The 11408-nt window shown below is 33.9% G+C and overlaps 1 non-coding gene across 1 annotated transcript; it reads left to right on the plus strand.

Annotated features, from left to right (window-relative positions):
* LOC123671770 lies at window positions 1-141 on the plus strand. Its single transcript, XR_006746186.1, has one exon. It is a non-coding gene; the product is annotated as a U4 spliceosomal RNA (small nuclear RNA).
* Window positions 142-11408: the final 11267 nt, after the last annotated feature.

The following is an 11408-nucleotide window of genomic DNA, read 5'->3' on the forward strand; positions in this document are numbered from 1 at the left end:
AGCTTTGCGCAGAGGCAATATCGTAATCAATGAGGGTCTCCCGAGATGCGATTATTGCTAGTTGAAAACTTTAACCAATACCCCGCCACGTGCACGTGAAATACCGTGCGCTAAGGCAATTTTTGGAGGCCTTCGAGAAGGCCGATTTTAATAATGAATATAATAATCTTCTCAAATTCTCTTAATAACTAACTTCTCATAATTATTTTTATCTCTGAACTCATCTTTTCTTAGTTAAAAGTAAAGTTGTATTAACAAAATTCTGAGCTGATTAACAGTGTTATATTAACACTGTAACTCAATATTCTTAAAATTGAAGTTGAAGAAGAAGACCTAGTCTGAAAGTATAAATTAAAATTCTCACGTAAAAAGAGTTTTTTTTTGAAACCATGAAAATTGAAAAATAATTTATTTGGTAATATCCAAATTATTCGGTAAGAAAATTCAATTGGACCAACGATGCAGACTTAATACAATCTGACGCTTTTAAATGTTAGGACCGTTTTGTAGGTGGAAAAGTGAGGTTGAACTTTTTCCGATCTCATAATGACAAATACATCGCTGCTTATGACTATTAGTGTGATAATTAAAATGTCGCTTTTATGGTTCGCAGTTAAGAATCTTTAGAAATCGTTAGAGTTTTGCTCCGAATTGAATACTGTAAGTAATTCTAAGAAGTATTTTTCTGCTCTTTCGTAGTATAGGTAATAATCAATTGCAATTCTAAAACTTCTCTTTTTCATTTTATCAGTTTTCATATTATTTTTTATCTACTCATAATTTGAAAGGAATAAAAATTCGGAATACTATTAATAGCGTATTCGACTGGCTGCACCAGTGCGAATAAATTCGAGCTAATTATGTAATGAGCTCGACAAAAATTCTAATTAATTCGCACTATTAATTTCTATCAAGATTGAAATAATATTTAATTGTTTCGGGCCTCAACTTAATTCATAGAAATGTATCTTGGATTGTTTGAAAGATCCAATTATGTTAGTATGGTATTATTAGTATTGTGTGTTGCGTTTCTACAAATTTCAGGGGTATACAGTTTCGTGTAGTGAGGAATTTAAATAAAATTGGTTCTATTGTGTATTACATTGTTATTTTCATGGAATTTGGTAGGGCCTGTTTTGCCCTTCCGGATTGATATTTTCACTTTAAAATCCGATCCGTTAATTCTAAGGGATAAAAATCTCGGAACAATATAGTTTTGAAAATTTTATTATGTCGAACAAACGATCATTTATCATCTTTGATACATACCTATATATACAAGCATGAAATTTAAAACATGTAGGTATCTATTGACTATTAGGTACTACATTTCCTGAATATTTTAGGCAATCGTACTGATGGCGAAAAGTCAAGGGACACCTAGTCAACAACCATAATGTTATTTGAACATCCAAGCTCGAGTCTTTGATCTATCCTTATAGGTATCTGCTTTGCTTTGGAAAACCAATTACAATTTAAAAGGATACTGAAGACATTCATGAGTGAACTTAGAATTGATGAGTTGAAAATGAGTGAAATGTGTGTTCTTTGAGAATCACTATTGTCTCAGAAGAGGATTTTTATCAAAAAGTGGGTAGGTGGAGTATAATTTCAATACCTCATCATGAGAATCTACACAATCTATTCATTTTATATCATACTGTATGTTATATTATTTCCCTTGAAAAGGCCGAGTTCGTTCCATCAAGTTAATTAAAAATGCGTTCTCTATATAGGTATGTTTAAAGAACGACGCACCCTCATGTCCTCTATTCATCAACTCTGAAATGTTTATTATCACGTGTTGGCGTGAAATAGATGAGTTTCCACCAAGAATATGTAGCCATATTGGCTCGCATGCTACGGTTTCATGAATTCATCAATGTTCATCAGGAATGATCAGTATCAGAATTATACAAATGGACATCATGGGTGGCATTCATTTCATTCTTTATTTTTTATGGAATCATTCATTGGTGGAATGGACGCTGCAAATTTTATACAAGGATTAGCGTTTCCATTTTCCATTGAATTTGAATAAAATGACTTTTTTGTCACAGTAACTGTGGGGTGCCATATGTTGAGTAACTGAAAGATATGTAATAGCATAGTATATTCTCTATACGATGGTTTGACCCGTCTGCCCTAATTCAGAAACGAACAATTTTCGAAGATTGAAAAAAAAAACAGATTGACTTCTGTTTTGAGGGGAATGAATTTCGATCATGAGTTTGTTCCAAGAACACCACCCCTATGAAGGTGGCATCAACCGACCAACCCCCAACATTTTTTGAATAGGGAAGAGATGTTGAATGTTGGTTAATTTGAAAGTTATTTATGTTTATGCACTACTCAGTTAAAATTTTCAAAATCGATTCACTATTCATAAAATGATGTGATATTGAACTTACCGTTGAAAGGTGATGTTGAACAGAGAGTTGAACCACCCTAACTCAAGAATCTAAGAGTTTTGAAGAATCAAAGACAATTTTCAAGTTATGTTTTATGTAGAAAAATTTACTATGGCGGCGTTGTTCCGAAAAAAACACCTGGAGGGTGGCAACAACCCCTAATCTTTTTTTAATAGGAAAGAGATGGCGGATATGGTTCAGTTGAAAAGATATTTTTGTTCACTAAACACCCTAGTTGAAATTTTCAAATTTGGTGATTTTTTTAATGTTATTTTTTTTTCATTATTGGGGGTTGTTGCCACCTTCAGGTGGTTTTTTCGTAAGTAATATCATGAAGGCATCTATTTTTTCCGAAAAAATAAAAAAAAACACGTTGCTAAGTTATAGTCTAACAAGAAGCATGAGTGCTGGTGGCAACGAAAATTCGAGACGAGGATTTTTGCACCTGCACAGTGCACGAATGCTTTTTGTTGAAAAATATTACTTTGCATTGTGTTTTTTCGATTTTTTTCATAGAAAAAATCATATGCCCAAATGGTGTTTGGCAATACTATTTCATGAGACCATAGTTACTTGTTATAAAAGGTATTGAACATTTTGCAGCTTATTGATTGATAATAATGTAAGAATTGTTCATCTTTCCTTGCTTCTTATAAATGAGTATGACATGTGGAAAGATGACTTGTTTTCATTATCTCTTAAATGCTTAAGAAATTGTTCCGAATGTTTTCAGTCATTCTTTGACTATGACGAAATACCTACTCATCCCTATAATCAGCTGTAAAATTCTATTTCAGTGTAAGAGTTCTTATGCCCATTTCAAATGTCTTCGCACTACTTAATTTTTGATGATCTTTTCTTCTTATCGCTCTGGGCTTGCATCTTCATTTTTTCTGGCTAATATTTTTTTTATTTTTACAATTTTTGTAATATTCCATTATTACAACACTGTGTGTATAGGTACAGCAGTCTTTTTAGAAGAATATAGAGTAAAGACGGCTATAGTATAGGCATAGTATAAAGAATGGATTATTATACAATGGTATAGGTATGTATGACGAAAGTCAATTCACCGTTAAGAACTCCGCGAGACAGTCCGTTATAAAATTACGAATATCGATCTGCATAATGCCTTATCTCAAGATATTTTCAACATAGGTGATGCTTAATGATGTGATATTAGCCCAGGAGTTCAGTTGAATAAATTTAATGTTCCTCTACAAAAAATGCATGGAAGTGAGAAGGCACTACGAACTCTTTCGGTTTGAAATTCATCTATCAGCATTGCGGTGAGCGAATTTCAAATTTCAAGAAGCATGTGATTCACAATTCAATTTTACAAAAGTTTATTTTTATGACATTTTTCAATCGGTGCATTCCTTTTCAACCTACAGACGTTGGAAGTTGAGGGTTGTTAACTATTATTACCTAACGATCATACAAGGGATAAAGACCTTCCAATATTGTTTCGAATCATCTCGATAGCGTTTACCGTTTCTGAGAAAATCAAGACCGAATTTGTTAAGAAAACGCCTGAATTTGCGCCGCGTGAACGGACTCTTAAGCTGATTTTGCAAAATCATTTATCTTTGACGATCAATTTTGGCTGAACGGCTTAACCGATTCCAATGTTTCAAACTCCATCAGACACCAAATATGATGTTTTTTGAAGAATAGAATTGAATTTGATGTAGGATTCGTGCTTTCCGAGTACTAAGCGAAATTATGAAAAAAGTGCGAAAATTTCGCGGTTTTTTGGCTCTCAAATCTGAAGCACAACCAAGAAACCGTCGCAAACTTAGATCCCGTTATTCAGGACCCCTAAAAAGAGGTTAGAACGATTTCTACCCTTGAGCAATGTTTAGGGTCAAGAGCACTAATTTGCCTAGACGCCCTAGACTATATCGTCGAATAGATAAAAAATGCAATTTAATCTGTATTGAGCTATCAATGAAAAATGAATCAACTTGTAGCGGACTAAATGATTTCATCAACTGAAATTCAGTTTCTGAAGATTACAACAACACCGTAACCAGAGGAGAGTGTTAACCCCTCAAAATATCCAACTTTGTCTCAAAACTACAGAACATTGAAGCCTTAACAAAAATATATTGAAACAATTTTTACATCATATCATGTAATACAATATTGAATATTTGTAATTCAGAACACGCTGCCAACACGTAACTTTCATGGAACTATTCATAATCTATTCCAAGAATTCCACAGATCAGGAGGTACTAATGGATGTCAATTCACCGAGAAAAAAAACATTGTCAACGAGATAATTATTGATTTATTTACAGCATATTAATCGGGACACAGCGATAGTTTTAAATGCAGATAGAAGATTTACCTTGGCAGTGGGGGTAATGCATATGGGACGTCGAAGGCTATCCGATTGAAAACTATTGAAACGACTAGATATCTAGATTACTTTGCAGCTCATGTGGGCCTAAATATTAATTATTCCGCAACGTGAATCTGACGTCTCTATATCTGTATACCGGGTGGCCCACATAAGACTTCAGCCGGATATTTTCGACCGGGTTGAAAACAGCCGGATTTGACCTTGAAATATTCGTACGCCACTGTATATTGAATGGATAACGATCCAAACAAACTGGAATCCTAGCGTATATGCCCTAACATCTGAACATCTGTAGATAGGGACGAATTCAGATTTTGGGGATATATTAACAACCAATAGCAGAAAATAGTCCTCTTTACCTCATCCACGTGCACCTCAAGGGTGCGTATAACTTAAAATGACATATGAAAATCTGTACATAGGATCGATTTTGGGATTATGCTAACAACCAACGTCAATATGTTTCCCGGAATTCACTGGGATAATAAACCCCCTCAAGACCTCAAGACCGAAATATAAAATTTCAGAATACTCGCTGAAACGAAGTATGAAAATTATTCCATAAAAATCAATCAATAATCAATAACTTGGAATCCTCCTCCTTTGGAATCGACAAGACACTAAAAAATTGGACCCTTTAGGGTAAATGAGTTGTTTACCGCTTTCAAGATGATTACTCTTCCAATGCACTGAGAGCACGTCTACGTTTATTATGTTTCTTTATCTATCCGCTTTGTCTCCTCTTGTTTTGCCATCTGTGATTTTTGTACTCGTCATCAGTATACTCTTACCCCATGTTTTTCAAAGGCCCGATTACTTGTGAATACTCTTTCCACAAAATTTATTTTGTATGCGTATTGCTTATCTTATTTTCTGTCCACAAACAAAGAGCACAATTTTTAATAAATGACACTACATCTTTGTTGAAATAAAAAAGGGCTGATGTCTCAAAGGGATATTTGCGAAAGTAAAATTGATCCATTCAAGAATGAATTTAAATCTAGTCATGCCCAGAACTACTATAAGATTGAAATAAACCGAGTTCACACTCCAGCTGATTCAATCGAACATTAATTCATAAGTTTTCTCATTCCATTGTTGGATACTATATTGGCTGATCTCGAATTCCGTTTCCATAATTATGTAATTTGTCTTACGATGGCAATAATATGTGGCTTACTCACCTTTTTTGATGAATATTTTGATTTAAATATCAATGTTTATCAATTTTGATTTTACATGTCAGAGTTATGTCTCATTCATTTACTAAAACTACGAAGTATTTATACAAAGTCTTATAAATTTAGTATGAAGGTTTTATTTTTAGAAATAACATGTTTTTGTAGATAAACATGTGCCCGCCAACTATTCGTTACCTATCTTCATTTAATTGACCTATAATTAAAAGGGGTCTATACTCTATACCGTTTCAATGATCAGTTCAAAAATTAGTACGCTTTATTCTACATTAAAGACCATCGATTAATATAAGGTTTTCACTATTATTTATTTTAGGAAGTACATCATTGCGGAAAGTCCTCATTTATTGATTTTTTGAAATGGAAGAAAAAGAATCAGACGAATTTTTTATTGAAGAATAAATATATGCATGATATAACTTTCTGAAAAAACATTCATTTTTTATGAATTTTCAAATAAAAATATTATAAAAAAAGTCTTGTGAAAGGCTGAAGAAACAGTTTTTGTAAAATTAAAATTGAAGACCTACAACCTTGTTTTTAATTCTTACACGTGGTAAAAAACGACGGCAATTCAGAGGAACGTTTCAATTTGCTCATACTCATCCTGAAAAGTGGTGGAATATAAAAAACGCTGAGGCGGAGGGAGTAGTGAAACTTTGGCAGATCACGAGAAAGTCACGTGGTATAAACCCCTCTTAACACAATATTTCAGCAGGATGTGACGATAATGTCTGAGATATTAAACGATACCTCTATAAGACGAACCTAATTTTATTACATTCACGCATCTAGAAATTCAATTCAAATATCGAAAATGACGAAAGTGTGTTTGACCGTGGTGGAATGAATGGTGCCCGTGGAGCTGGCCGGCCGGGAGCTAACCTTACCGGCGTTAAAAAAAAACCTTCCTAGTCATCAGGAAATTTTGCATAAGTGTTTTGATTTTATATCTGACTATTAAATGTTGGTTCGTTCTAGTCCGTATATTCGGGTTTGGAGGTATTGAAAAAACAACATTCAGATGGTTCTACCATAGTATAAGGAATTCTATGGTTCTACAACTCAAGCCCGTAGATCTTTTTTTTTCTTGGGGGGGGTAATCGAAAAAAAAGTTTTAGACGACATTGTTTACTCATATCTATGATGTGAGGAAAAGGAGGTTTGATAACGAAGTTTGAACTAAATTACTCGAAATAATTTTTTTTATTACCAATTAGATTGTTCTTATCCTATACTGGGTGTTCCTGAATTAGAGTTACGAAGGATAATGAGAGATTCCTTGGATGAGCTTTGTTTTCGAGATACAGGGTGTTTCTTGTAGTCCTACTTTTTTGTGATGCTCAACCAGTTTATCGAATCTTTATTAATCTTCGCTACAGAGTTGTTAAATAAGTACCAAAACTTATAATTAATTTATTTATCACAGCTTCCTAACTGGATCTTCATAATAATGTTCGAATTTTTTTTCTCGAAATCGATTGCAGATACGACAAAACTACAACAAACCAAAAAGTGTATTACTGAACCAGAGTTTTTTTTTAATTTTTAACTACCAGTGGTTCACAAAAAAAAATATTCTGGAGGACAGAAGCGGGCACCCCTCCAGAAAAAATCCTTCTGTAGATTTGCATTTAAAATCATGATATCACATGATGAAAATTTTAAATATCAATGCCAATTCAAATTAAATATCTTGTGAAGGGAAGTTGCTATGAGAGGAAAACTTGAACTTTAACACCTTTATCCCAAAAACAAAGCGTTTGCGGACTCATGTTATAGGACATTTTTTCTTGCAATGATCCGAGAAATCTGTCATTTTCATTCGTATCTACAATTTAGGAGCACCCTGTAGATATAGTCAATTCAAAACTGTATTCACAAATAAATTGCAATTTGAATGAAACGCAATAAATTGTACAACACAGCCCAGACAATTTTTCGATGCGAATTCAGTTCTTTGATAACTACATATTGAAATTTTGTAGCGAGAAGATATAAAAAACCGAAAACAACGGGTAAGTGTATACCGCTCTGTGTACCGATGACTAATGCAAAAATCACAGCTGGCAAATAGAAAGCGGATAGATAAAGGAAAATAATAATCCTTGGACAAAGACGAGCTCGTAGTGCAATAAAAGTACACATCTTGAAAGCGATAAAAACTCATAAACCGTAAAGGGGTCCGATTTCTTACTGGCATGTCGATTCGAAGGAAAGTAAAATGATTATTATTGGTTCATTTTATGGAGAAATTTTCGTTCTTCGCCTTTGCGAGATTTCTAAAATTTTATATTTTGAAAATTTTGGGGGGTGAGTTCTACTTCTACATTCATCCCACTCCGTCAGTACGTGAAAACTGCAAATCGAATATGAATATGGAAAAAATGATTAAGCCATAATTTTAGGCTCTATTCAAACTGATAATTACCCTATTTCGGAATTTTTTGTTCCTCAGATTACCGAGAACTCATTAGTACTTCTACTGTATTCATCCCATTCTGTCAGTACGTGAAAACAGCAAATCTCATATGAATATGGAAAAAATGATTACGCCATAATTTTAGGCTCTACTCAAACTAATTTATTACGCTATTTCATGTATATTCTGAGTTTATTTACAATTGGGTTCTGCTAGCTTAACCGTAAAGCTAGCAGAACCCAGGGTTCTTAATAAAAACGTAAATTCAGAAATTTAGTAATGGGTTCAAACGTGAGCCTAAAACTATGGTGTAATCAGATTTTCCATAAGATATCGATTAGCTTGGTGGTTATGCTAGCTTGAAGTTAATCTAGCAAAACCCGCTATTTCTCCGACAATGGACTAGTTTAGTGATGTTGATAATACTATATTTGACACGATAGAATTAAAATATAGAGCAAAATTGATAAATCAGTGAAAAAATTTTGAAAATCCATCAATAAATGACTGAGAAATAGATTATTTAAATTTACGTATTTTAGCGCGGAACGTCTTTGGTCTCCGACTCGTCTGTGACGTCACGCCACTTGCCTGTGATCGCTACACCATAAATTACGTTTAAATACTTAGCCGCGCCAAGGCTCTCGCGCCGTTTGTAGTGGTACAGTGTAGTTTCAACTCGAGTTTTGTTAATTTGCACTACTTCTTCCTTTGATTCATGTCATTTGGTACATGAAAACACAATTTATTTATTTTATTTATTTATTCAATTGTCGTGCTTGCACACATAGGCACAATACAATATTTGTAGGATTTTTTTTAATTTCAGCCATCGTGTAACGAACAAAACACGACACGAACGGCACAAGTGATTGTACACCAATGAATTCGTAAGCACTCTGCGAATACCAGTCGCCTCGTGTAAGTGGCGTGACGTCACACACTAGCTGCGTACTATGAAATTATTCTTCCAAGCGCAACATCAAAGTTCCATAACTTTTTCATTTCTAGAGATATTTCAATGATTCTTCCACATTTTTGTATCATTTTACTTAAATTTTCAGAATTAATCCTTAACAAAAAAATGAAAACTAGTCCATTCAGGAGCAAAAAATGTCTGAAAAGGGTAATAAATTAGTCTAAAATGAGCCTAAAATTATGGCCAAAAAAAAATCGGAAATTCGAAAGTGGTCCTGCTAGCTTAACGGGGGTATTAAACCCTACGCTTTTTGACCTCAAATGTACCACTTATCATGAAAATTTTAATCCGTTTGTTCTCTTCATTCGAACGTTATCGTGTTGACATTACGGTTGATTGCACTAAAACAAGTGTCCACAAACGAAATTGTTTTATTTTTCCAACAAAAATGTCGGTAATATCTTACTTGTGCATACGCAGGTACATAGGTACCTACATGTAGAAAATTCCTTGAAGTGATATAAACGGAATAAATGTATTTTCTTATCACATGTCGAATCGCCTTTTACAGGCCTCAAGGAAAGTCATACAGGAACCGATAAGTGCAAAATATTTCTGTATGAATAAACCATTAGGAAATTATTCATAATTCACTCAAATTACCTGTTCGTAATGTTAAAAACTTCTAGCCAAGGAAGTATCCAATATTTCTATTGTATTTTCCCGATTGATAACTATTTCGACAAGAATAATGATTTACTTTTTGTTCAAGGACAGTATCAATAAAGGAAATTAAGTGCAATTTAGATATAACTGTTTTAAGTCAACGTAGTTTAGAGAGTCAGGTTTCCTGTTGATCGAATTTCATAATTGGAATTACCTACTTATACGCCCCCACTTGGAATAGATTGGATGTAGTAATCGATATTCTTCACAATATTCGTGAAAAGAAATGAATGAAAGCCGATGCTGCTTTCGTTCTGAAAATTTTATAGGTTAACAGGGTCGGTGCGAGTAATTTTGACGCCTGAAACAAAAAATTTTCAGCGTCCCTGCTGAAAAAGCCCCAATAACAACATGACCTCCCACATACTATGGTGAAGAGTAGGGAGGAGTACCGATTTTATTAACGTTTCAATCGATAATAAATTAGTAGGATCCCACCATAGAATAAGAACTTCTGAATGAGGGCGAAACACCGGCCAAAAAATTTCCAAGAGAAGGTAGTGTGGTTTTTTGTTAATATGAAATACATACTAATTTTATCCCTCTTTCAATGAGGATAAAAGAAAATTCTATTTATATTGATTGGCAGCCTTGTGTTATTATTTTTCATACAGGCGGCTTATTTGTAATGGGATATTTTTATTGCTGGGAATGTTGACAAACGCAGCGGAGCGGAAAAACTTGAATTGTTTTTAAGAATCAAGGATAAATAGGCGGCCAGCAAACTAGGCCGCATAGTCGCCCCTCAAATGGAGGCGCCTGAATTGATAGATTCACTATTTCACCCCTAATGCCGGCCTGTCGGTTAGAATAAAATCAACTGATAGGATTAAATTTTGATTAAAAGATTTTCAATCAGAATTCTTAAAAACATAAACCATGTTGTTATCGTCGGCTATAGGGTTTCCGTTGCCCGAGTTCGAAAACTTTTTTGGCGCCCGTCCACCTCTTTTGGTTGGAAGTTACTGGAGTTCAATCGAATTCCTAGTTTCATTGCAATATCGTTTCTTTGAAAGTTCAATACGTGTATCTTCAAAATAAATCAAAATATCAAAGTGAAATAAAAACTGAAAGATGGCGAAAAGGTTGGTTTTCGTGATAAACTGAGCGTAAACTCTACAGATTTCCCGAAGTGTTCCACAGGGCGTTAAGAAATAAGAATGCATCCATAAGAATACATGTTTTTTTGTCACCTTATTTGTTTTAATACCAAAGAATTTATCTTCAATTTGGCGAAGAAACAAGTTCTTGGTCAACGAACTTCTGCATTTCAGGTGGCCGAGATTTTTGCCGGTTTATGTATTATAGTATTGATAAAGGTAATATAATCAAATCGGGAATTCAGACTAATTGATAGTCT

This window comes from Harmonia axyridis, chromosome 1 (assembly GCF_914767665.1).
Source record: "Harmonia axyridis chromosome 1, icHarAxyr1.1, whole genome shotgun sequence".
NCBI classification, from domain to species: domain Eukaryota; kingdom Metazoa; phylum Arthropoda; class Insecta; order Coleoptera; family Coccinellidae; genus Harmonia; species Harmonia axyridis.